This window comes from Mixophyes fleayi, chromosome 6, assembly GCF_038048845.1.
Source record: "Mixophyes fleayi isolate aMixFle1 chromosome 6, aMixFle1.hap1, whole genome shotgun sequence".
Lineage (NCBI taxonomy): Eukaryota > Metazoa > Chordata > Amphibia > Anura > Limnodynastidae > Mixophyes > Mixophyes fleayi.
This window is the reverse complement of record NC_134407.1, coordinates 133,496,545-133,523,545: the sequence shown is the minus strand read 5'-3', so window position 1 is coordinate 133,523,545 and position 27,001 is coordinate 133,496,545. Positions and strand designations below refer to the sequence as shown.

The 27,001-nt window shown below is 41.9% G+C and overlaps 1 protein-coding gene across 1 annotated transcript in view; it reads right to left on the bottom strand.

Moving 5' to 3' along the window:
- The window catches only part of LOC142094384 (opsin-5-like), a 98,126-nt gene extending 83,995 nt beyond the window's left edge, over positions 1–14,131 (bottom strand). The window contains exon 1 of the mRNA XM_075176467.1: positions 13,735–14,131. The gene's annotated coding sequence lies outside the window, so the exon portion shown is untranslated. The remainder of the gene's footprint in view (positions 1–13,734) is intronic.
- Between the last annotated feature and the right edge of the window lie 12,870 nt (positions 14,132–27,001).

Sequence of the window (27,001 nt, the reverse complement as noted above, 5' to 3'; positions counted from 1 at the left end):
CCTTCCTGCCGGCGCTTGTCCTGAGCCGCGGCCGTCTGCCATCTTGATGGACTGCGCATGCGCAGCATCCAAGAACTTATGACCTTTGCTTTTAATCTAATTGGAGGATCAGGCACCTCTCCCTATTTAAGGCACCTGTGCTCATTACATCGTTGCCTGATCTTGAGTCTCATTCCCTGTGAGTCTCTGAAGGTATCTCCTGTGTACTACTAGTGTCTTCAGCTTCCTGCTGATTACCTGTGCTACTCATCGCTGGTCTCCATACCCGCTACTGATTCCTGTATCCTAATCGTGTCCTCAGCTGGCTTCTGGATTACCTGCGTTGCTCATCAGCGGTTCTCGTACCCACTACAGACTCCTGTATCCTGCTCGTGTCCTCAGCTGGCTTCTGATTACCTGCTCTGCTCACCTGTGGTTCCCATACCCGCTACAGCCGTTCAGCGTCCCTGCTGTGCCTGCATATTCTCGTGGATAAACTTCTCTATTCATCAGCGGTATGCTTACTTGTTATTGACTATCAACTGTTACCTTGCATATCCGCTTAGGACAAGCCTCTCTACTCAGCAGCATTATCCATACCCGCTATAGACTATTTGTTGTTACGCTGCATATCTGTTTGGAACAAGCTTCTCTACTCATCAGTGAGATGCATACTTGTGATTGACTATCAGTTATTATCCCGCATGTCCACTCTGTGCAAGCCTCTCTACTCAGCAGCGGTATACATACCGTTATAGACTATTAGCTGTAATCGCTGCATATCTGTTTGGAACAAGTTCCTCTGTGCTCTCAGTGTCTTCATACCGTTATTGACTCTTTGCATGCTTCCACTCATCCGCACCTGAACAACTCCTCACTTACTAGCAGTGGTACAACTTGCTGTACGCAGACCACTGACTTCCCTGCTACCTACCTGCACCTGGACAAGTCTTCTCACAATAGCAGTGGTACAACTTGCTGTACGCAGACCACTGACTTCCCCGCTACCTACCTGCACCTGGACAAGTCTTCTCACCATAGGAATGGTACAACTTGCTGTACGCAGACCACTGACTTCCCCGCTACCTACCTGCACCTGGACAAGTCTTCTCACCATAGCAGTGGTACAACTTGCTGTACGCAGACCACTGACTCTCTTGTTACCTTCCTTCACCTGCTCTCGTCCAACCTGGTCTCCGTGGTTCAAACCTGTCTTTCCACTATAGATGCAAGTCGCTGACTCATCTACCAATATAGTTGCAAGTCGCTGACTCATTTACCAGTATAGCTGCAAGTCACTGACTATCATCATTTCCATTGGCATCCTCTCTCAATCTGCTGTTATATACGTTCCACTATTCAACCTGCTGCCAGAGGACCGCTGTGCAAATTCCGCCCCTCTGGTAAGCATAGTCAACTGGTGAAATCCTGGGCAAAGACTCCAAGTGCCCGTGACATTATAGTCCATATGTATTGGTATGCACCTGGATTTTCAGCCATAGCTGCCAAGTACTGTGCTTGATGTATTATCTACCTACAGAATAATGCAGGGAAGGCAGTAAAAACAATACCTAATCACCTGCCACCAACTGACGGCCCGTTTCAAATAATTCAAATAGATTTTATCCAACTTCCTAAGTGTAGGATGTTAGAATATGTATTAGTGTGTGTTGATCAATTTTCTGGTTGGGTTGAAGGTTACGCAGTTGCAAAAGCCACCGCTAATGTTAGAGCTAAAAAAAAAAGATTGTACAAGAATTTGTATGTAGATATGGCATACCACAGGTACTTTCTTCTGATCAAGGTCATCATTTTATTGGATCTGTTTTTAAGCAAATGTGTGAATTGTTAGTTATAAAACAGCTTCATGTACCGTACCATCCACAAAGTAGTGGGAAAGTTGAAAGATACAACGAGATTATTAAAAATAAACTATCTAAAGTATTCAAGGAAACGAGGATACTATGGCCTGATGCATTGCCAATAGTTTTACATGCTATCAGATTAACCCCTCGAGGTCCTCTCAATTTATCACCGTATGAGATTCTGTTTGGAAAAATTCCCAATTTAACTCTGAATTGCAATACCAGTCAAAGCCAAGTTGATGATGTGACTTAACTACATTCTATCGTTTACTAAACAGTTGAGACAGATTCAAGCTGCTGTGATAGGCACACAACCGATTCCGATTGACGGAGCCTGTCATAATTTGAATTCGTGAAATTGGATGATGATAAGAAGTTTCTTACGTTTCGGATCGTTGACTGATCGGTGGGGAGGTCCATATCTCGTGCTATTAACGACGCCAACAGCAATAACGGTCAAAGAAAAAGCACTTGGATACACGCTTCCTATTGAAAAAAAAGCAGTCGATCCTGAACAAGTGAGAAGATAATTGTCACCTTTATTCTACAAGTAAGGGATATTTCTGAGACCATAATAATGTCTCAGCCCTTACAAAGGCAAGATGCTCTCCACTTGACGAAGTCAGGGGATGAAAATCTTGTGAAGAGGAAAAGACAAGAAACGGAAAGAAACTGGTATTCAGAGTTAATTGGTCCACAGCCAAATTTGAAATTATGGACATTGCTATTTGGTTTAACATTAATCATGTTTGCAATTGGTATTTTTTTTCTTGATCTGTATGTTTACAGCCCTGTAAATGGACAAGAGAACAATAATGTAACGGTTTTGGAAAGGAGAGTTAAACGAGATGCATCACAGAACCATTGTGGAGATTTATCTTCAACACAAGCATGTATTTGTAAATATTGTGAGCATCATATGGAAAAACTATGCGTACAATGGTGCTTAGATGATCCAAATTTTTTTAGTGATCGACATCCAATAAATGTATTTCATTAGTTAATAGGAAAAAAATTAATACTAGTGAGTGTTGGGTTTATATACAAGTTCCTCATAGACATTATAATGTTGGTCTTATACCATTTCCTATAAATGAAAGTAAAATTAGGTGAAAAGAAATGTGGTAATAAAACGAAAGAAGAGTATAGTACTACAATGCCACCACATATAAAATTGATAGAGTATTATAATGTGATACATGAAAATATAACGTTATAATAAAACTGCAAAACCTGCGGTTCAACAGAAAGGAGTGAATTATAAAGTATCGAAAATATATTTAGGAACAATAAAGGAACGTTTGAGGGTTGTACAGTTTAATTCTTTAACAATAATTGAAAAATTGATTAATATAACATTGAGTGGGAATATAATTAGGTGGACGATACATTCTGTTAATCGGACCACTTGTGAATTGGGCTATGAGGCAGCTCATAGTTTAATATCTGATATACCATATACACTTCCTGAGAATTTGTATTTCATATGTGGAAGGCGAGCATATAAATGGCTACCTCCAAATTCTTAAGGTATATGTTATATTGGAGAATTAATTCCTAGCACAATTATAATGGAACATCAATATCTGGTTGACATGATAACTCAGAACTTAAAAACACAGAACGAGAAGGTCTGTAAAAACTGTAAGTACTAAATATAAACATCTTTTTAAAATAGAACATTCAGTCAAAATTAGGGTAGGTTTTGAAAATGTTTTCACTCATGGACATGTGGGATATTTAAATAATATTAAAGCAATTGAATAATTAGCTGATTTGTTGGATAACATTACAGAAATATATGATGACACCTTTTAGATATGTTTCCAAAGAGTTTCAAGCGTTTAAAACTAAATTAATCCAACATAAGATTAATATTAGATTATTTAACTGCACAAAGTAGTGGATATTGTCACACTTTAGAAACGGTTTATAATGTGTATTAGTGTATGTACATTTTGAATAATACGACAAACCGAGAAGAAGAAATAGATAAATATATGTTACATATTTCAAAATTAAAAAATGAATTCAGAATAAGTCATAATAACATTGATACAGAAGATGATAACTGGTGAGAAAATTTAATAGTGGATTCCTTCTACTTGGTTTACAGGTATATTCTCAGGAATATTAGGGTAGTGGAAAGGACTATTTTGGACATTAGGAAAATATGCTATTATTTTTTTAATAATATGTGCACTAATTTATCTTCTTTTAAAATGTGTTCCAAGAATATTAGGAAGGTTGTGCAAGGTTGGGACAAATGCTTTACAAATAAATGTAGTCTCGGATTCACAAAGGAATGTCTCTATTGCATTGAAGAATGTCAAGGAGAATAGAATATTTGTACCACAACTTAAATAAACATTTCTCTTTGATAGTTAGTTTTATAAAGGATATTGATATCTCTTTTTATATTTTTTTTGTAGTTGATATGTTTTTTTAGTTAAAGGTTATAGTGTGTGAATAGTTTTCACAAAGAGGGGAAATTTAATGGAAAAATTATGGTTCAAATATATGTTGGATAAAACAATGTTGATGTATAAATGTATGGTCAAATGGTTTTCTGTATTCTGTTAAAATCTTTTTCTATGTTATACCCTACAATAGGGCATCTATTCATAGGATGTTAAAATGGTCAGCAGCTGTCAAGCTATATAGAGAGAAGAGTGTAAGAGGTCACATATGCCCTTTTTAGGCATAGAAATCTATATACTATGATGGGGTTGTGGAGAATATATATATCACCAACTTTGTCCTTATGAGGTATATTCTTTAGTATGTGAAGTGATTAGTGACGTATGTAAGAGGGGTGGTGTTACTTCTATATAACTTGTGTCTTACATAGAGGATATTGCCTGTTTCATGATGAATACAAGCCAATTGCGTATGCAATTTGTAAGAATAAAGATAACCTTTGCTTTTTCAAATACTTCTATTTTTTTGAATCATTTATGCGTTATCACTATTCACCCCAGTTTGATTGGCAACATGCTCAGGTTACTTTCTGGGGTCCGCTCTGCGCTGATCGATGCCTCAATAGCCTACATATTAGATGTCACGCTCTCAGACCCAGTCTTGGGTTAGCATCTGAATACGCTGCCTTCGTGGATGTCTTCAGTAAGACTGCCACTGAGACTCTTCCACACCACCGTCCTTGTGATTGTTCCACTGAACTTATTCCTGGAGAAAGGATTCCTCGTGGCAGAACGTACTCTCTTTCCCTCCCTGAGACTCGAGCCATGACCGAGTATGTATCTGAAAACCTCGAGGATTTATTAGAAAATCTTCCTCACCTGCCGGTGCAGGATTTTTTTTTGTAAAGAAGAAGGATGGTTCTCTAAGACCATCCATCGACTACAGACTACTCAATGCCATTACCGTGAAGAACAGGTACCCCATACCCCTGGTTTCCGAGTTATTCGATCGGATCAAAGGTGCCACAATATTCACCAAACTAGACCTCAGGGGCGCCTATAATTTGATTAGGATTCGTGAGGGCGATGAATGGAAGACCGCTTTTAACACTCGGGATGGCCACTATGAATACCTGGTGATGCCTTTTGGCCTATGCAATGCCCCAGCAGTCTTCCAGGAGTTCATTAACGACATCTTCCGAGACCTACTCTATCTCTCAGTCGTTGTCTATCTGGATGACATACTTATATTCTCCAGAGACTTAGAATCCCATAGAGGTCACGTCAAGGAGGTTCTCTCTCGACTACGTTCCAACCACCTTTACTGCAAACTGGAGAAGTGTGTCTTTGAAGCCTCTCAGGTCCACTTCCTGGGATATATTGTGTCCGGTGCTGGTCTTTCCATGGATCCTGGGAAAGTGGCTGCCATTCTCAATTGGCCACAACCATTGGGCCTGAAGGCGATACAACGCTTTATTGGCGTCGCCAATTATTATCAGCACTTTATTCAAGACTTTTCGACTTTCATTTCTCCCATTACTGCTCACACCCGCAAGGGAGCAGCAAAATCATGGTCTGCCGAAGCCCTCAGTGCCTTCCAGTCATTAAAAAGGGCGTTCTCCTCCGCCCCTATTTTGCTACAACCTGCCTTGTCTCGGCTTTTCTTTGTTGAAGTTGATGCATCCTCCATTGGCATAGGAGCCATTCTTTCACAGAAAGATTCCGATGGAAAGTTTCATCCCTGTGGTTTCTGTTCCAGAAGATTTTCCTCCAGCGAATTAAACTATGGTATCGGGGATAAAGAGTTATTGGCCATCAAACCAGCCCTAGAGGAGTGGAGACATTTGCTAGAGGGGGCCGAGCATCCTGTTACTGTCTACACGGACCATAAGAACTTAACGTACTTGCAAACAGCTCAGTGTCTGAACCCACGTCAGGCCCGCGGGTCCTTGTTTTTTGCCCGTTTTAATCTCATTTTGACTTTTCGACCTGGGGTTAAGAATATCAGGGTGGATGCTCTCTCCCGTTCATTTGATGATAAAGATCTTCAACCCGCCCCCACCCCCAGAACCATCTTGGACCCTACTACCATTGTGGCCCTCACCAGAACTTCAACCAAGGTTCTCAAGAGGGCCCATGATTCTCTGTTTGCCGGGCATGCGGGTGTCAAGAAGACCTTCTCGTTTATTTCTAGGTACTATTGGTGGCCCTCTATCCAGGCGGATGTTAAGGCCTATGTTGCCGCTTGTGGAATCTGTGCCAGACACAAGACACCTAGGCAGTCTCCTGCAGGACCCTTGGTACCACTTCCTATTCCAGAGAGCCCGTGGACTAGTATTTCTATGGATTTCGTCACCGATTTACCAGCTAGCCATGGATTCATTACTATCTGGGTGGTAGTGGATAGATTTTCCAAGTTGGCACATTTCATACCTTTCAAGGGACTTCCTTCGGCTTCTATCCTAGCTAACCTCTTCATCAAGGAGATTTTCCGTCTTCACGGCTGTCCCCAGGATATTATCTCGGATAGAGGAGTACAGTTTGTGTCCAAGTTCTGGAGATCATTCTGCAAAGAGTTGGGGGTCAATCTAAAGTTTTCCTCAGGGTACCACCCTCAAACCAACAGCCAAACGGAGAGGGTCAACCAAGACTTGGAACAATTTGTCAGGACCTACTCTTCGGGTAATCAGGCTGAATGGAGTAATTTCTTGTGTTGGGCAGTATTTGCTCATAATAACCAGGTGCATGTATCTACTGGTTCGTCCCATTTTTTCTTACCTATGGGTTTCAACCTTTTCCTTCCTGAACTTTCCCAACCTGGTTCAGCGCTTCCGGCCGTGCAGAATCTTATTCAGGACTTTTCTCAAATATGGTCTCAGGCGAAGTCCAAATTATTGGAATCCTCCCAACGCTACAAAGCTACCGCCGATCGTCGCCGTAGACCAGTCCCCAGACTTCGAGTTGGGGACAATGTGTGGTTATCCACAAGAAATTTAAGACTTCGAGTTCCCACCATGAAGCTCGCACCCCGTTATGTCGGACCTTTTCAAATCACTCAAGTTATAAATCCCGTGACATTTAAACTCTTTCTTCCTCCATCACTCAAAATTCACAATGTGTTTCATATTGCTCTACTTAAACCCCTCGTTCTCAACAGATTTGTCAAAAGAACCCCACCCCCGGTCCCAGTAAAGACTGATCATGGGGAGGAATATGAGATCAATCAGATTCTGGATTTCCGGATCTCCAGGGGTCGCCACCAATATCTTCTTGACTGGAGGGGTTATGGCCCCAAGGAGAGATCTTGGATCGATGTACAAGAGATACATGCCCCTCGCTTATTGGCCAAATTCAAGAAGGAGAGAGAGGCGACCTTGCAAGCCCTGAAAAAGAAGAACGGGGAGAGTACTGTCAGGCGCCGTCTCCGCACTGACACTTGGTGCAGGAGACGGACGCCTGCACCTTCTCAGCAACCACGTCCTAGCAGCGGGACGCTATCTCTGCTCACCTGTCTGCAGCCAGCATGTCTTACTGCCAAAATCTCCCTAACCCTATCAGAAGGCACCTTAGGGTATATAAGGCAGCCTCTGACACATGTCTAGTGCCAGAGTATTTGGTCTTCAGCCTTGCTCCAGCGTTTGTTCCTGTGTTGCTGTTATTTGGATTCTGACCCTGGCTTGTTCCTGACTTCTCCTTTGGTTCCTGATTCTGGCTTAGAGAAATATTTGGTATTGACCAGGCTTCCTGACCATTCTCCTTGCTTCTGATTTGGCTATATCCGTTCCTCTGGTTTTGACCTGGCTTGCTGACTACTCTTCCATCCTGCATCCTGGTGGGCTATCACCGCTGCCTCAATTGTTACCTCCCCAGCTGACTGATACTGAGGGCCGCGACATATTATTCCAAAAAATAAATAAATCTCGATTGTATGTATTTATCACATGCATGAGTGGTTTTATTGTTATTTTACACTAGTTACTAGGTCACTGGGTCACCTGCATTTTTTTTTTCTTTAAACTGTTCCTAATAGACTGCTGGGCCGAGTCTCGTCTCCCCCACCTTAAAATTTGCCAGCTAGCCCTGCCTTTGATTGACTAGATGTTCTAACATGGAGTAACATACCCCACACAGAGGATTCCAGGTGCTGGACTCAATGACCATACTCATCCCAGGTACTTTATGATAGTAATATCGAAACATGAAAACCACCGCAGAAAATAAGTCAGTTAGTGGAAAGTGGAACATTCACTTTTGTATGAAACATATTTTTATTCTAAATCTTAACCATTTACAATATATCTGTCAGCTGTATTAAGAAACTATCCTGATTACCTGCTCTGAGATTCTACTCTGGCCCTCGGCCTATATGCAAGAACTTGTACCTTGCAGTGTTTCTTTCAAGTGCCACAGAACAATACTTTAATACAGTTAATCCATTTAGTCCCCTTTTTCCCTTTCATGTGTATGACTTAGGTTGGGTACACACTATAGTGTTTTCAGCCAACTGTAGGACCAATCAGCCGATAAACGACTGTTCGGCCCGATATTGCATAAGTGTTTACACTGCAAAAATGAGAGATTATTGTTCCACAGCACATTGTATTGTTTCATTTGATTTTTAAACCAGACTAAAAATCTTGTTCAACTATGGAACATCGTCGTTTCAAATCTGCACTGTGTATGCACTCACAATCAGGATTTCCATAGTGTCTAGAGTCATGGGGTATATTTACTAAACTGCGGAATTGAAAAAGTAGAGATATTCCCTATAGCAATCAATTAGATTCTAGTTATTAATTATTTCGTACATTCTACAAAATGACAGCTAGAATCTGATTGGCTGCTATAGGCAACACCTCCACTGTTTCAAACCCGCAGTTTAGTAAATATACCCCATGATCTTTTCAGGTGATGGTTATGAAAGATGAAGAGCACAGATCTGAAGGTAAATCTTGTAAAACGTGTATAGTGTCTACACATGAATCGGCAGGTTGATCGGGAATTTTTTTTTAAATCAGTGCTTGGTAAAATCATTATAGATAACAACACATCGGGAGAAAATTTCTGTAGTGTGTACCCAGCCTTACCCTAGGATTTAATGCTTGCTTTGTCAATACTGAAAAATCCACAGATTAATGATAAATTCAATATGGATGGCTGCGGTTTTAATTTTTATTGTTCCCGGTGTCCACTGTCCTTCAGACTCTACATTAACACAAAGTAAAATTCATTACGTAAAGTAATGCCATTTCGAGTCCCAGGATGTGAATATGGATGCATGTGAAGGTGAAAATGACAAAGTATTACAGTACACGCTCAGCAGCTACACACATTGGACCTGAATACTAATGTTGAGGTTCCAGCCAATTATACAGCCACACAGAAGAGGAGTCTGTCACCCGGGATATAGACCCTAATGAATGACCCTGGGCCACTCTGTGTGAGAGAGGTGACCAGACATCAGTGACAGAAGAAACACGTGAGACGCTGTAATCGGTGCAGTGAGAACATGTCACATATGAACACAGGAAATTATTCTCACTGGGGCTAATAATTACAAAGATTTGAAAATGTCTCAATAAACAGGTATTACAAATACATACACATTATTTGATAGACACATATATATAGAGTGTAAGCTATTCAAGTCAAGAAGAGCTGCAGGTCTGCAAGAGAATTGTCCCAGGGCAGAAGTGAAAATGGCTTTATTAGTTTTCTTACGTTTTCACTGGGTAATCTGTGCTATCCGAAAGTCACAAACTACAAAAGAGGCAGGGTTGACTGTCGCTGGACAGCGAACAGTATAAATATGTTTATAAGTTTGTTTAATGTTTCCAGTGAATTTTATTTTATAAGTGTACTGCTCCTTGCTCCTAGGTCGTTGACTCACCAAGTTGAGGGTAGTATCATGTCTAAATATGGCTCACATATAGTGTAGTAAGTAAAGATGGTGCCGGGAGGGTACAATTGATGATTTAAAGGCACACTAACCCAATTTTTAAAGCATTCCCCTAGGATTTATGTAATGAAGTTATAAAAAAATTTTTTATAGAAATATCTTGTGATCGTACGCTTCCATACAGATAGAGTATTTTTTTTATTAGACATTTAGATGGGAGGAGTTTGGGAGAGAGGAGGGAAGGGACCACAAAGGACTACTCATAGCTGCCTGCTGTGTGTAAACAAACTTACTGACTCCCGCAGAAAGGTTTATATCCAAAGACAGAACAAGAAATAGTAATTTCAAGGTTACTTTTCTACACATAACAGAAATAAAGAAAAAATGATGCTAGTATCCCTTTAACACATAGTGGATGAGAGTGTGCGTGTTTGTAGCATCCCTATGATTACATGGGTATCAGTGACATGCCATGGGACTGAAGGGACCATATCCCGGGACTGAAGGGACCATACTCCGATGTGTGACAGGCAGTGTGTAGGGGGATTAGAGGGTTTACAAGATATCTGGTCCTGTCCCTGGGTTTTGGAGCAAGTGGGAGTTCAGGGTTAATGTTTCAGTTCAAGTTCAGGCCCTTTGGGGAGTATTCAATTGTCGGCGGGATTGCCGAAAATCCTGCAAAATCATGTAATACGGTAATTTACTCGCTGGATTTCAGCTCGCAGCTCCCTGAGCCGCGAGCTGAAATCCAGCTACAAATTACTTAGTTAATCCTGACAATGACAGTCTTTAGATGTTGGAAAAACCCATTTGACTGTAGTGAAACAGAGTTTTCCAGTGAGATGACATTTATATAGCTAATATGAGTTAGACTCCGAGGAAGGTTCCGGAACTATGTGAATGCCGTGAGGCGTCATAGAGATGCTGAGTTTGGTGTAAAAGGCAGATACAAAGTGTCAAGTGTTGACTTGACTTGCTGCATTGACTTGTGCACCAGTACACTGTAAGTGGTACACAAGTTAATGCAGGGGTGTTATTTTAGGCGGTGGTAGTCATTGGTGCGATGAGCACATTTCATATGACCAAATGAATCGGATTGATGGTTAGCATTTTATACATTACCAATTATTTATATAACTAATGACTGTAAGTAGACTAGATTTACCATAAAAGCAGATGCCTTAGGCCAATAACACGATAAAACCTCTATTTGGACCGATATCACATTAGAGTTTACACTCCCATGATCAATAATTATCATTCCAAAGCACATTGTATAGTTTGACTTGATTTTATAAACAGACTAAGGGGTCTATTTATCAAGCATTCCTCCTGTGTTAAACCCCCGAAAGGTTTACCGTGAAATTGCTATGTATTATTGAAGCATTGCAGCAGATATCTCAGATATCTGCTGCTTTGCTTCTCTCATCGTTTTACTGAGCATTCCCCATAACAGTGTATGGGAAGTGCTCAGAACCGCTATGTATTAAAGGCTAACTAGAGAAAAATTTCTCTTTTTCTACATAATAATGTACGCCATCTTAAGCTGGCGTACATTAACATATCTGAAAACTTTCGCGCTGTCCAGCTCTGCTCTGAGGAGCAGAGCTGGACAGCGCATGTGTGGAGGGATCATGTGATCCCTCCCTGTCACTCATCGTACAGTTTGCCAGCTAGGATGTTACTGCGCATGCACCAACTATTCGGTCGGTGCATGCGCACTAACAAAAGAAAAGAAGAAAAAAAGAGAAGATCACCGCAGCATTCAAAAGTGAAAAAAGACTGCGATGATCAGGTGAGTCACTTCTCAGGGACAGCAGGTTATCGGCACTGATAAGGATTGAAAAGTATCAAGTGCAAAAAACGAAGGGTCATAAGTAGACCCCTAAAGCTTTCTGTAAACGAAGGAGCAATGTTGTTTCAATTCTGCAGTAAATGCACTCATGACCAGCAGTGTGGGCAGAACTCCAAAGAGTTTACAGAGTCACAATCTTTTCAGCCGATGGTTATGACAAATGGAGAGCACAGATCTGAATGTAAATCTTGTAAAAACGTGTATAGTGTGTACACATGAATCACCATGCTGATTGGGACTTTCAGCCATCTGTAAAATCGTTAACGATATCACATCTCGAGAAATTTCCTGTAGGGTGCGGAGGAAAAAAAACATAGAACATTATAAACAGAATAATTTCTTTTTTGCTTCCCAGTACATGGAGCCGGGATGTTAAAGGAAGGTCATGAGCATGTGTAGAGTGTAAATCACTCACCATACTGGAGAAGTTCCAAATATAAATCTTTTGACAATTGAGACTGGAACGAATATTGTGCAGCAGAATTTATATCACCACGAAAATTGAGAATTGAAATGCTCAAAAGTGACACTGTGTGGTCCAGGAGTGATCCGGCCACTCACTTTAAGTGCCACTGACAAACCACCAGAACCAATATAGATTGATGTCAATAGCTATATAGTCCTTTCACAGAGGAAGGTAACGCTAACCCAGGAAACACATAAACTACACTATCACAGCATCCAGGTGAGCATCCAAGACAGCACTTATAAGACAATCACTTACCAACTAATGCTATGTAAATCTAAACTTTGACCATAAAGATGGGTTTCCATTTTACACTGTCCTTCACTTTGTATTATATTCCTGGCTTCGGTGCCTTCTACTGACCTGCCCAAGATGTTTACATTTGGCAAATTAAGGAAAGTAATGTTTACAAATTGCTTGCTTGATTCTAATCTACAATAAAAGCATTCTATGCTGGGACTGTAGTGACAAAATGTGTGCTGTGTACAACTGAATTGTATGCACAAAATACAAAAAAAATCTATAATTAGTGAGGCATAAATCTCAGTAGATGAGTGTGACATTGTGTCTGCAGTTCTCTGTATGGAAAGAGCCATCTGTTGAGAACATAGTGCGGCACATATAGTATAAAATTAAGGTGCAAAAAATCTAGAAAAATATATATTAAAAATAATATTATTCAAAACATTGGCTGACTAAATGGAGCAGTCAGTTCTTTTCTGCCGTCACAGTCTATTAGAGTTAATTATATTTAACCTTCCGCTGACCGAGTACTGGCACACATTTCGGGGTAATGTGGTGCAAGTCACAGTGGAAGATTTACTATTTAGCCCCTTGGTTGTAAAGCATTAATGGATTAAACCCAGGACGCGGATCTGAGCACATCTAACAGAGGATGGAAAAAACAATCGGAGAAGGTCAAGGTTACAGTAACTTTACTGTCAATGTTCCAACATGAGTCGCTGAGTTCCTATTTCTGTTTTAATGATCATTCAACACCCCTCTATAAATGACTTATTAGGACACATTGTGGCTGTATAAACATCAGATCCTTTCATGTGCTACGGCTGAAACGTATCACACAGACTGCAGATTACTGCACATAACAGAACGATTTGAGGGTTACTGGCTTACAAATCTCTGTTGCTAGGAGAAAATAACTGAAAATAAGAGACTGATTAGGAATATTTCACAAGAACATTAAACTGCATGTGGCCAGTAAGTAATGATTAATCCAGAAAATGATTTACCTTGCCTGATGGGTCCGTTGAGTTCTTGGAAGAAAAATCCTCAGAAGTTTACCTCCATGGGGAAAGTTGCGCAGTAAAGAATCACTGTATGTGGCATCGCTGTCTGTGGCATCGCTGTCTGTGGCATTACTGAAGGTCTCGCACTGATAATAGATGCCCAGCTCAAGGCTTCTTGTCTCTTAGGCTGTGATATGAAAGAAGAGTTCTTGATTTCCTGCTTGCTACTGTCCATTTGAAGGATTGCAGCAAAGTCAAAAGGTATTGTGAGTAGAAGCTAAGCTGCAGAATGACGGGTAGAGTGTGACACTGGGAATCACCATAGACTGCAGTGGAGCTGGAATACGCGAGATACAAGAGTCTGTGTTGCGACTGCACCAGACTCACGTATAGAGCACACTACACAGCTCTTCTCTACTGGATTAGGAGATCGGTGTGTTTGTTTTATTTGGATGACAAATGAACGTCTACTCACCAATTTAGAATAGTAAAACAAACTAACGCACTACCTAGAGTAACAGTAATTTTGGTAGCATTTTGTGAAAGACAAGCTGCTGTACAACCTCTTGAACATCAACTACTGGGACAGACACAAATAAGGGGCTTATATGTAAACTAGCAAGGTCAACCGGCATTGTGTGGGTCCAATTTGTAATATGTAGCAGTTTTATATATTTGCTAATTATTTGGTAAATAGTTCAAAAATGCTATTTAGAAAATACGATTTGTTGCTTTGACACGTTGTTATGTTGTGTTGTGGTGAATCTTCCTTCCAGCAGTCAAACAAATGTTTACAACCCAAAAATTATGTTTTCAATCTTTGTCGCTTTGACGCTTTGTCGCATTGATGCTGTGTTGTCTAATAGGTTATTTTTGTGTTACTAAGGGGTATATTTACTAAACTGCAGGTTTGAAAAAGAGGAGATGTTGCCTATAGCAACCAATCAGATTCTAGCTGTCATTTTTTTATTGCATTATACAAAATTATAACTAGAATCTGATTGGTTGCTATAGGCATCATCTCCTCTTTTACAAACCTGCAGTTTAGTAAATATACCCCTAAATAACTAGGCAAGATTGGCAGCTTTACCTTGAGAGCTGTGGAAGATATTTGCCAACAAACACATAAGCAAAATTCTCATTATAGATATTTGGATGGATAGATAGATAGATAGATAGATACACACACATAAATTTGTGTTCACAGTCAGGTTACATAAACAACAAATACACAAACACATACACATTATATAAGTAAATAAAACAACTTAATCGAATGGTGTGGAAACATTTACAGAATGAAATAAATTATCACAATGCCAATGTGCTATATATTACATGTTATGTTTTAAATATAGATTGCCTATGCAGTGACTTCTATTAATAACCCCTGTGCTGCCTGTGACCTCGTACATGGTTATCCTACAGGTGTACTTCCTGTTCATATTGAACAGTTTGTGCTCCCAGCTTACAAAAAAAAAAAGTATGATAGAGTCAAGTAAACAATGCAGGCTTCAAGTTAAAAACCAGCAGTCAGGTTAGTTATCTCCTAACCGATGTGCAAAAAGTATAATGAGCTCTCAGACAAAACAAATGCCATTATACCACAAGTGTGCAATAGCTGGAAATAAACCTAGGTTGTATCTCTGATACATGTATGATTCCATGCATATATTGAAACATAGATTCCTCAGGATCTATCCAATTAGTATTCTGTATTCTCTAAATACATATTTGGAACTCTATGAGCCTCATTTAGAGTTGGATGCAAAGTCCATTTCAGGCGCATTGTGCACATTTCCACTGACTCGCATGCGCACTAAGCATCAGTTTGCTTTTTAGATGCAGTGTACACTTGCGACAGCTTGCATCTCAGTACGAGGGGAAGGATGGAAGACGGAGTTATGTAGGCGTGACCATGTATAATTTAGATACTATGGGCTTCTACCCGCAAAAACAACCCTAGTCAGATCAAGACGCAGACGGAACGCATGTCAAAAAAGACTGAAAAAGTGCGGCAGGAATTAGGTGGTGCAAGTAGTTAGCCAGCTGTGGGAACTGGTCGCAGCTCCGTAGGTTATTACGAGTGGGAAGCAACTGTGGTTGCATGCCAATAGAAATACCCTACCAAGCTGCGGCACACTACCACTCCTACTCTTGCATGCACGTCTTAGACGCACATTATGCCCGACTCTAAATGAGGCAGTATATCCATAAATACCGTGTAGGTAGAGTAGAGGTGTTTAGAAACCAAATCAAATAATTTAGTCTCCCCCTACTTAGTTTTAACGCATGGCTGGACAGAGTTCATCTGAGCCACCCCAAGCTAATACTATGAAATAATTCACCAGCACATATTTGCTGTTTTAGATGACTATTAATTAGCTTGCATTTGTCACTAGCATTAGAAAGAGATGTGGTACATATGTTTAGTACAAAGTATAGTTGCTATTTGATGTACATCAGCAACCCTAGAATGTTAGCTCTCACACTTCCCTCGTGTTTACTTTCTGTCAATTTGCGGTTTGTATTGATGTTATTATGTAATTTTGTTGCTGTGTACAATGGAGTGGGCCCCTTGTGGTGACTTATAAATAAAAGATAATAATAATAAATATAATAAACTGGAAATAAACAGGCCTATTGTGAATGATCTGATGTTTATTTGTTCAGTATTCCTTTAATATCTACCTAGCTTCCCAAGTTAAACGCTACAGTTTGTCATAGCCAATATTTCTCGCTAAACAAACAGGATTGGGCCCCGGGACTGCTTTGTGTCAGGTGTAATGAATATAAATTATTTTAAAAGCTTATTTGCTGCGAATGATGCCTTAACCCCAGGGAAAGCGTGACATGACTAGTGTGCAATATTAGAGGGAACTGAAGCACCTTTCAAACCTGCTATTTAGTAAATATACCCCTCTGTGTTTTATTCATACAAGCATATATCTCCACCACATAGTAAATTGTCAGTGGATCTGTGCTGGTGTAAATGAAACATAGAGATACATTTGTAACAATTGTTTCAAATGTTCCCATGGCAGCTGCCAGCACTCATAAAAATCCAATGTTGAACTTCTACAGAGAAACAAAGTAACTATGTTACTGTCAAACCTTTCCCAGCAGTCTCTGCTGTTCTGTCAGAAGCCTGGGGATAACAGACTAACCTGCTGATGAAAGATCAAATCCACAACTTCTTTACCTGGCTTGTAGATATAGAAATTGATGTACATATGTAAAAAGCACAACGCTGGGTAATTATTCATACGTAATGTGATTCAATAGTGTATATGTAATTGAAGACATTATACTAAGGCAAATGGGGCTTAGGCAGCCCCTAGTTATTGAACTAAAACTTCTGTACTGCCCCTTCAAAATTTTCACCTCCACCACTGCATATATCTATAAAGCAGACTCCTGTGCTGCATAAATATTGCTCATTAATCATTTATAGTTATATATATAAAAGTCTAAAAACTGAATTATCATAACCTAACCTCCCTTTTCTATGTGTATTGTCCCCACATCCAAATAAATATTCCAGGCAGTGAGTGATGCTGGTTAGTAATTACATGCAAGGCGATATAACTAACATATTGTGAAGTGTTCCTCAGGGAGAGAGAGTGAATGAAGCAGCACTTCCCAGTATGATTTGAAGTGGTTTATAGATGTGTAGACTGGAAATGACAGGGGGCCTGATTCATTAAGGAACGTAATTGCCGGTACTTGCCATATTTCGCATAAAATCGCTCTGCCCAGAACCAGACTATACACCAATGAACGCAGCAACATCTAATTGTTCTTTAAGCACAAAAGAGCCTTAATACAGCCTATGATTTCATGTGCAGAACAGGGATGGGACTAGGCCTATGCAGATAGTCAATGTACAGCAACGTCCAATTGAAGTTTTGGCATCTCAAAGGTACGTGTTTCTCTGTTGTATCATTGGCAGCAGCTACAGTGATGATGGTCACATATGCAAGGTAGGACATGTGTTTGCAATCAGAAACAACTGTAAGAATACATTTTATGTACAGTAGACATTAATAACATCTAAATAAATGTATATTATGGAGAAGAAAAAAATGAAAAAAAATGTTGTAATGTCTTGTCATTATGAACAGGTGACAATCTTTTAATACTTTTATTTTATTCTGTGCGTTCTTTTGTGACTTTATATTCCACATATGTATTGGACGTATTCTGCAGTGTATTGTCTGTTAGGGTAGAGAGCACCTAGACCCGTATTCAACAACAGACGTATCCTTACATACGCTCCTTGTTGAATAAGGATGCGTGTATGCCTGATTTATTTGTTATTATAAAAAGAAGCATAATATGTTCGTTTTTGCATGCCTTAATGAATCAGGCCCTAGATGTGATGAGCGCGTAGACTAATAACACAGTATATGATAACAAAGGTTTCCTGCGCCCATAACAATCAGAGGTGCTGAGAGATGGTATGTACAATGTATTCGGGCCTCTCCTGGGGGCTCTGCAGTGGTGATACTGTGAGGGCAGAAGTAGTATTGTCACAGGGTCCAGTGAAAGCCCATCCTAACATAGTCTTTAACTCATTGGCTACTATTTTTTTAAAAATGACTCAGATGAAAAAGAAGAGTACAGCTGACTGTAAATATTACTTTAGATGTGTTACGAGCCGCGGCGGTGCCCAGCCGCCGCGACTCACTCACCCGCGTCCCGGCCGTCGCCATGGCGACCGGGACGTCATTTCCGGCCATAACCCGGCCGTTGCCGGGGCAACCAGCAGACGCTTCAGAGCTGCGTCCCGGCAATAGGAGGAAGCCGGGCGCAGCGTTCTACAGCCTGTGGGCTAATTAATATGGGCAGATTATAGGAGGCAATTACAGGCATTAGCCTGCAACTGTGCAGGCCAGGGGCAAGCCCTGATTGGCTCTATTAGTGACTGCTCTATTAACCTGCAGGAGTGTGTTTTACCTGTGATTAGTTCAGCTGGGTATTTAAGGCAATGAGGTCTGCTGCCTCATTGCCGGTTATAGCTTCTGTGCTCCAGTCTGCTGACTTGCTTGTTCCAGTTCCTGTATCCTGTATCTACGTTTGACTTCCCGTGTATGACCCTTGGCTTCGTATTGGACTTCGCTTGTGTTTCCTGTGACCCTGATCCTTGGCTTGTTTACCCGTTCCGCTACTTTGCCTGTGACCTCTGACCTCAGCTTGTTCATCATTACTGTTACCTGCTGCCGGCCTTTGACCTCTGCGTGGACCTGACTCTTCTTGCCTGGGTTCTCCCCAGCCGGTACACACTTCACGACCCTCTGTCAGTCTGCAGCCCAGTCTGTCCCCACCATCAGGGGCTCCAGTGAACACCTGACTGGCAGAGTAGACTCCGGGTTGTGTTGTGCCGGCTGGAGGGGTTCCTAACATTATAACCGGCCGACTCACGGAGACAAGATTAGGATGGATGCAAGTGGATCCACACCGTCTCCGGCACAAACCCTAGCAGGCCATGTTGAGTCTTTGTATCAGATGATGCAGGGATTGGCTGAGCGTATGTCTGTTCAAGAAGAAGCCACAAAAGCTTCACAATCTCCTCCAAATCCCATCTGTGAGCCCAAAATGAATTTACCGGATCGGTTCTCCGGAAATAGAACCTTGTTTCGGAACTTCAGGGAGAGCTGCAAGCTCTATTTTCGGATGAGACCCCGCTCCTCCGGTTCAGAGCAGCAACGAGTTGGGATTATTATTTCCCTTCTACAGGGTGACCCCCAGTCCTGGGCGTTTTCTTTGCCACAGACCAGTCCGGCCATGCAGTCCGTAGACTCCTTCTTTGAGGCATTGGGTTTACTGTATGATGACCCGGATCGAGTGGCCTCAGCGGAAGCTCACCTACGGTCCTTGAAACAAGGCAGACGGTCGGCAGAAGAATACTGCGCGGAATTCCGTAGATGGTCACCTGACAGTGGATGGAACGACCCTGCCTTACGTAGTCAGTTCCGTGTCGGCCTATCTGAACAGATTAAAGATTCGCTGGTGCAATACCCGTCTCCTAGCTCTCTGGAGGATCTGATGCACCTCTCCATTAAAATTGACAGGAGATATAAAGAGCGGAAAACTGAAAAGGAAACGTCATCACCTCCATCCGCCTTCGTTCCTATCTCCCAGGATGGTGAGGAACCAATGCAATTGGGAGCATACCGTCTTTCCTCTGAGGAGAGAGACAGGAGACGGTCACAAGGCTTATGTTTATATTGTGGCGCAAGAGGCCACTTCTCCCGTTCTTGCCCAAACAAGTCGGGAAACGAGCATGCCTAAGGAACAAGGGGAGAGTTCACTTAGGTCTACAAATTGTCTCCCAGAAAAATGCACTATTGGTCCCTGCACAGCTCACGTTCAGTGCTCGTTCTACGAAACTATCAGCCTTCATTGACAGTGGAGCTGCTGGCAACTTCCTTGACATCGAGTTTGCCCGCTTTGCTGGGATTCCGCGGATTAAACTCCAATCTGCCATTACGGTATGTGGCTTAGATGGTAGTCCGTTGCCAGGCGGCAAAATTACTTGGGAGACCCCACCATTACAGTTGAACATTGGCGCTCTCCATTCGGAATCCATAGTCTTACGTCTTATCGAATGTCCTTCGGTTCCTTTAATTCTGGGCCACCCTTGGCTATCCTGCCATAACCCCGTCATGGATTGGGCAAAAGGAGAAATTGTCCAGTGGAGCCCCCATTGTACACAGTCTTGCTTGACACTACCTCTACGTATTATTCAGTCTATTCCGGAGCAGCTCCCTTCTCAGTATCATGACTACTGGGATGTTTTCTCCAAAAAGGCTGCTGACACACTACCACCGCACCGCAATTTCGACTGTGCCATTGAGCTCATTCCGGGCTCTAAATTACCCAAGGGACGCTTGTATCCTCTCTCTGGTCCAGAGACCAAATCCATGCAGGAGTATATTGACGAAAACTTGGAGAAGGGCTTCATCAGGCCATCCAAGTCCCCAGTAGGAGCGGGGTGTTTCTTTGTACCCAAGAAGGACGGTGGACTCAGACCCTGTATCGATTATCGAGGGCTGAACCTTATTACGGTTAAGAACACCTACCCCCTTCCCCTCATCTCCGTTCTTTTTGATCAATTAAGAGGAGCCACTATCTTCACAAAAATTGATCTTCGTGGGGCCTATAATCTCATACGTATTAGAGCAGGTGATGAGTGGAAGACGGCTTTCAACACGCTCTCGGGCCATTACGAATACCTGGTCATGCCGTTTGGCCTTAGTAATGCTCCTGCCGTATTTCAGGACTTGATTAATGAGGTGTTACGTGAGTTCCTGGGACACTTTGTTGTTGTTTACTTAGACGACATCCTCATATATTCAAAATCGTTGTCTGTGCACCAGGGTCATGTCAGACAAATCCTACAGAAATTACAGGAACATCACCTCTACGCTAAACTCGAGAAATGCGAGTTCGAGGTCCAGAAGGTATCCTTCCTCGGTTATCTAATCTCCTCAGAAGGTTTCTCCATGGACCCAACCAAGGTCCAAGCAATTCTGGATTGGATACAACCGAATAACCTCAAGGCGGTCCAGAGATTCCTGGGATTCGCCAATTACTACAGGAGGTTTATTGGCGGCTTTGCTGATATCGTGGCTCCTATCGTCACCTTGACCCGCAAAGGAGGTGATCCAACTGTTTGGTCACAACAGGCAATAAATGCATTCAAAACCCTGAAGAAAGCTTTTGTGTCTGCTCAGGTTCTCAGACATCCGGATCCTAGGGTACCGTTTGTTCTTGAGGTAGATGCGTCTGACGTCGGTGCTGGGGCCGTCTTGTCACAAAAAGACCCCCAGACCCACCGCTTACATCCATGTGCCTTTTTTTCCCGTCAGTTCTCATCAGCGGAAACCAACTATGACGTGGGAAACCGAGAATTGCTGGCAATTAAATGGGCCTTTGAGGAATGGCGGCACTGGTTGGAAGGCGCTGCACACCAGATCTCTGTTATAACGGATCATAAAAACTTACAGTATATACAGTCAGCCAAACGTCTGAACCCCCGACAGGCTCGGTGGTCGCTGTTCTTCACTCGGTTCAACTTTATTATCACCTATCGTCCTGGTTCCAAAAATATTCATGCTGACGCCCTGTCTAGAAGTTTCCTGGCACATCATGCTCCGGTCACCTGCCCAGAGCCTATTGTTCCTGTGTCTATGATTCATGCCGGATTAACTCAAGATTTGAGCTGTACCTTACAAAGGTTCCAGAGGTTGGCTCCTGATAACACTCCGGCAGGATGTTTGTTTGTCCCAGTTCATCTAAGGAAGACAGTCCTTGCTGAGGCACACAACAGTCGGACTGCTGGGCATCCTGGAGTCTGCAAAACACTGGAAATCCTTTCCCGTACTGTATGGTGGCCGTCTCTGTCTGCTGACGTCAAGAGTCACGTCCGGTCCTGTGAAGTTTGTGCCAGGAACAAAGTTCCCAGGACTCGCCCGGTAGGTCAGTTAGTTCCGTTGGCCGCCCCTGGTAAACCTTGGACACATCTGTCCATGGACTTTATAGTCGATCTGCCACCCTCTGCGGGACACAATACCATTTGGGTCGTGGTAGACCGGTTCAGCAAGATGGCGCATTTCATTCCACTCACTAGGCTTCCTACTGCTCGAGATTTGGCAGTCTTGTTCATTCAACACATTTTCCGCCTCCATGGACTCCCTACAGACATCGTCTCCGATCGGGGTTCCCAGTTCATAGCACAGTTCTGGAGATCATTCTGTACCCTCCTGGGAATCAAGGTCAGTTTATCATCTGCATACCACCCTCAGTCAAATGGGCAGACTGAAAGGGTTAACCAGTCCTTGGAGAAGTTCTTGCGATGCTACATATCGGAGTTCCATGACAACTGGTCCTCCTTGTTGCCCTGGGCAGAATTTGCCTGTAACAACTCCTGTCACTCATCCACGAAAACCTCTCCGTTCTTTTGCAATTATGGTTTCCACCCCAGATCTAACTCTTTGTATTCACTCCAGTCTGTTGGTATTCAGGAGATCCGTTCCACTGCCAGGGATCTCAGAGTTGTCTGGAAGAAAGTACATTCATCTTTAAAACAAGCCTCACTTGTTGCAAAAAAAAATTCGGACCGACACCGTACCCCCTGCTCCCTTAAGGTTGGCCAGAAAGTCTGGCTGTCTACAAAAAATATCAGGCTCAGACAACCTTGTAAGAAATTGGGTCCTAAGTTCATCGGGCCGTTTCTTATCATCAAGCAGGTGAACTCCGTCGCATTTAGGTTAAAAATTCCAGGCTCGTTAAGAATTCCAAACACCTTTCATTGTTCTCTATTGAAGCCAGTGCTTTATCCTGGTCAAGCCCAGTCTTCAAGTGTGCCTGGGAGAGGTTCCAGTGGGCCAAAAAAATTTGTGATTCAAAAGGTCCTTGATTCTAAAAATGTTCAAGGACAGGTGCATTTCCTTATACAATGGAGGAATCGCGGATTAGAAGAGCGATCTTGGGTTCCGCGGAGACAACTCCATGCCCCAAAGAAACTGAAGGAGTTCTTCAAAAAATTCCCTAGAAAACCAGGATGTCGGGGTCCCTCGACCCCTCCTCAAGGGGGGGGTACTCTTACGAGCCGCGGCGGTGCCCAGCCGCCGCGACTCACTCACCCGCGTCCCGGCCGTCGCCATAGGAGGAAGCCGGGCGCAGCTTCTACAGCCTGTGGGCTAATTAATATGGGCAGATTATAGGAGGCAATTACAGGCATTAGCCTGCAACTGTGCAGGCCAGGGGCAAGCCCTGATTGGCCCCTATTAGTGACTGCTCTATTAACCTGCAGGAGTGTGTTTTACCTGTGATTAGTTCAGCTGGGTATTTAAGGCAATGAGGTCTGCTGCCTCATTGCCGGTTATAGCTTCTGTGCTCCAGTCTGCTGACCTGCTTGTTCAAGTTCCTGTATCCTGTATCTACGTTTGACTTCCCGTGTATGACCCTTGGCTTCGTATTGGACTTCGCTTGTGTTTCCTGTGACCCTGATCCTTGGCTTGTTTACCCGTTCCGCTACTTTGCCTGTGACCTCTGACCTCAGCTTGTTCATCATTACTGTTACCTGCTGCCGGCCTTTGACCTCTGCGTGGACCTGACTCTTCTTGCCTGGGTTCTCCCCAGCCGGTACACACTTCACGACCCTCTGTCAGTCTGCAGCCCAGTCTGTCCCCACCATCAGGGGCTCCAGTGAACACCTGACTGGCAGAGTAGACTCCGGGTTGTGTTGTGCCGGCTGGAGGGGTTCCTAACAAGATGAAAGCCTTTGAAAATAAAAACAACACAGATTTAGCATCACTGTAACATGAAAGTGGAAAGTTATGTTATTAAATGAGAGTAGATTAGAGTAATGACAGATAAGAAAGTTCTTACTGTCTATATTTATATTGTACAGAATGGGGTGTTCCAGATAAGGATAATGTCATGTAATTAAGGGCACCTACAATATACTAAATTTCATTCAACCATTTTCCCCATACTGCCTCTGGTGGTAAATGTATAAACATGCGGGTTCTTCAACACCAGCGTGTTCAGCGTGTTCGGAGATTAAATTTCAAACTGCGCTGCATTGTAAAGAACCCGCATGTTCATACATTTACCCCCTGGTGATCACACCTATGTGTATGACAATAGACCAACCGGTAGTAATGATTTATGTTTCTTCCTGGTTTCTTCCTGGTTTTGGAGCTTCTAGGTAACAGGTTTCCACACAGAGTATCTGAATGCCAAATATTTAGAAAGCCTAGCTTAAAGGGAATTTAATTACTTCACGTAAAATTGTTATATAATAGTAAGCTATTCATATTGCAAACATAATTAGCTACATTTTACTTCTCCATCATTAATTTTGGTTTTGTTTCAAAATATTGGCTTATTGTCATAGCAGTTGTCCATCAAGTCTATTAAAGGTACATTTGGTGTGGCTCACAAGCCAGCCCTTGCTAGATGTAAACACCTATACCTGGGAGGTAAGTATATCTGATTTGAACTGCATTTTAAAGGCGTTTAAAACATATAGATCAGTGTAGGACCTGCATATAATGAGGTGCCCTTGATGTTGGGATGCAGGCTTACATGTTTTGATCAAAATATGAACTACCTCATGTTTTCATTTTGCTAGACACACACAGATATGCAGTGTAAAGGATCAGCGCTGACAACTGTCTTTTTGTTTTGTATATATATATATATATATATATATGGGCATTTATATTGCCACGTAGCTGGTACCATATACAATATGGGATATACAGAGTGTGGGCATATTGCCACGCAGCTGGTACCATATATAAAATGGGATATACAGAGCATGGGCTTGTTATTCTCTGGTTTTGTTAGAAAAAGTCCCCATTGTGTCCCATACATATCAGCATATCGCCATCTGTTGGCTGCAAGTAGTAATGACAAAACATTAGTACTTTTTTTCAGAGCTGTATTTTTACAGTTAGATCATTATTCGCTCAATTTGGAAACTCTGATGCTTAAATATTACTGAATTTAACTTTTGAGGTAAAATACAGATGGCTTAATTCTGGTAAAGTGTTTTGTAATATTCACAAACCTGAGTTTCCATACCTGTACCCTGGAATAAACACAAGTAAACCATTTTCCTTGCAATTACTCATTTCCTGAATATTATGGTGGTGACAGCAGCTTGTTCAGCATTGTGCAACATTTAGTCAGATCCTATTACAAATACTATGACATGTAGTAGAGAATAAGGACATTCTTAGGTAAGTTGCAGGGCACAATCCCCCACTATAGATTGTAAACTTGCAAGCAGGTTCCTCTTACCTCTTTGTCTGATAATACACATTCTTGTTTTATTACTGTATTTGTTCCCAATTGTAAACCACTGTGGGATATGTTGGTGCTATATTAATAAAGAGTAATAAATAGTTGCCTGTATCAGGCCCACACGTCATTCCGCTTATTAGTATCCCACTGAACACATAACCGCACTGTAAAATAACAGGCATGGTGTATGATGTTACAACCCCTTAATCTACTCCATTCCTGAACTGCACTTTTTAGCCATGTTGTTATCAGGAAGTATCAGTGAGGTATCTATAACATATCCTTGGAAAAGTACTTCAGGGGTTAAATTCCACCTCCACATGGAACACTCAAATGTTAAGTAAATTAAGATATCATTGTTATTTAGTTTGCTCCTCATTGTCCACTAGTGAGCTCTACTGCCAGCCAGGAGCCAGACCCAGTAGGGGTCACCTGATTGAAGACACTTGGGAAGGTAGGGGATTGGGCTGGATAGTGTAAGCAGCCCACCAATCAAGACCTTTTGCAACTTCACTGGGCAGGCAGATCCCAAAGGGGGATTAGGAGGTGATAAAAGAGGCTACCCGGGAAGCTGGACTTGTGTGATTAACTTTTGGCCTAGAGGTGATGCTCTGCCACAGAGTTGCTGTGGATCATATCTCACTGGATTTATCTGAACTGATTTCCTGACTTGTTGGACCTGCTACTGTTAAGGGGACTGTGCTGTCCCTATCCCACTGGATTTATTTGAACTGATTTCCTGACTTGTTGGACCTGCTATCGTTAAGGAGCCGTGCTGTATTTAATCCTGTTCTGCAGAATAAATCAACCGTCTATTTTTCCTCTAATACCGTGTCTAAGTGATTTGGAAACCACGTATCTTCACACCCACCTTACAGTCATGACAGATAGGCTAATCTGATATTTGTGTTGGTTTATTTGTTGAGTGATATACTGGACCTGAGCATTAAGGCACGAAAAAAAACCTATTGTGCTATTTTTTTATTAAACCATGCATAAATCGGGACATGCACTTCCATATTCAACTAGAAGGGGATCTGAAGAAACATTTCTTGTTAAATCTAGGTATACTGCGCATACTGGGCACTTGCCATATAGAGAAAGACACAATACACTGTAGCATATGCACAATACTACAGTATGTGAAATATAAAGTCCCAGGAGAATGTACAGAAAAAAGTATTCAGAGAATATCAACTGTTAATAATATAGTCATTAATGAAAAACGTTAAAGAAAAAAATAAAACACATTACATTTATCAGGATTTTATTATTGTCTTCTGTACTTAAAATGCATGATTGTTCCTGATGACATAGACATGTTCCAGCATGCATAATTGACAGTCATCACTATCACTTGGCACTTACAAGTGACCTGTAGCTGGTGCAAGCTATATGGCAAAATAACACGTACTTTAGAGATGCCCAAAGCTTCAATCGGACACTG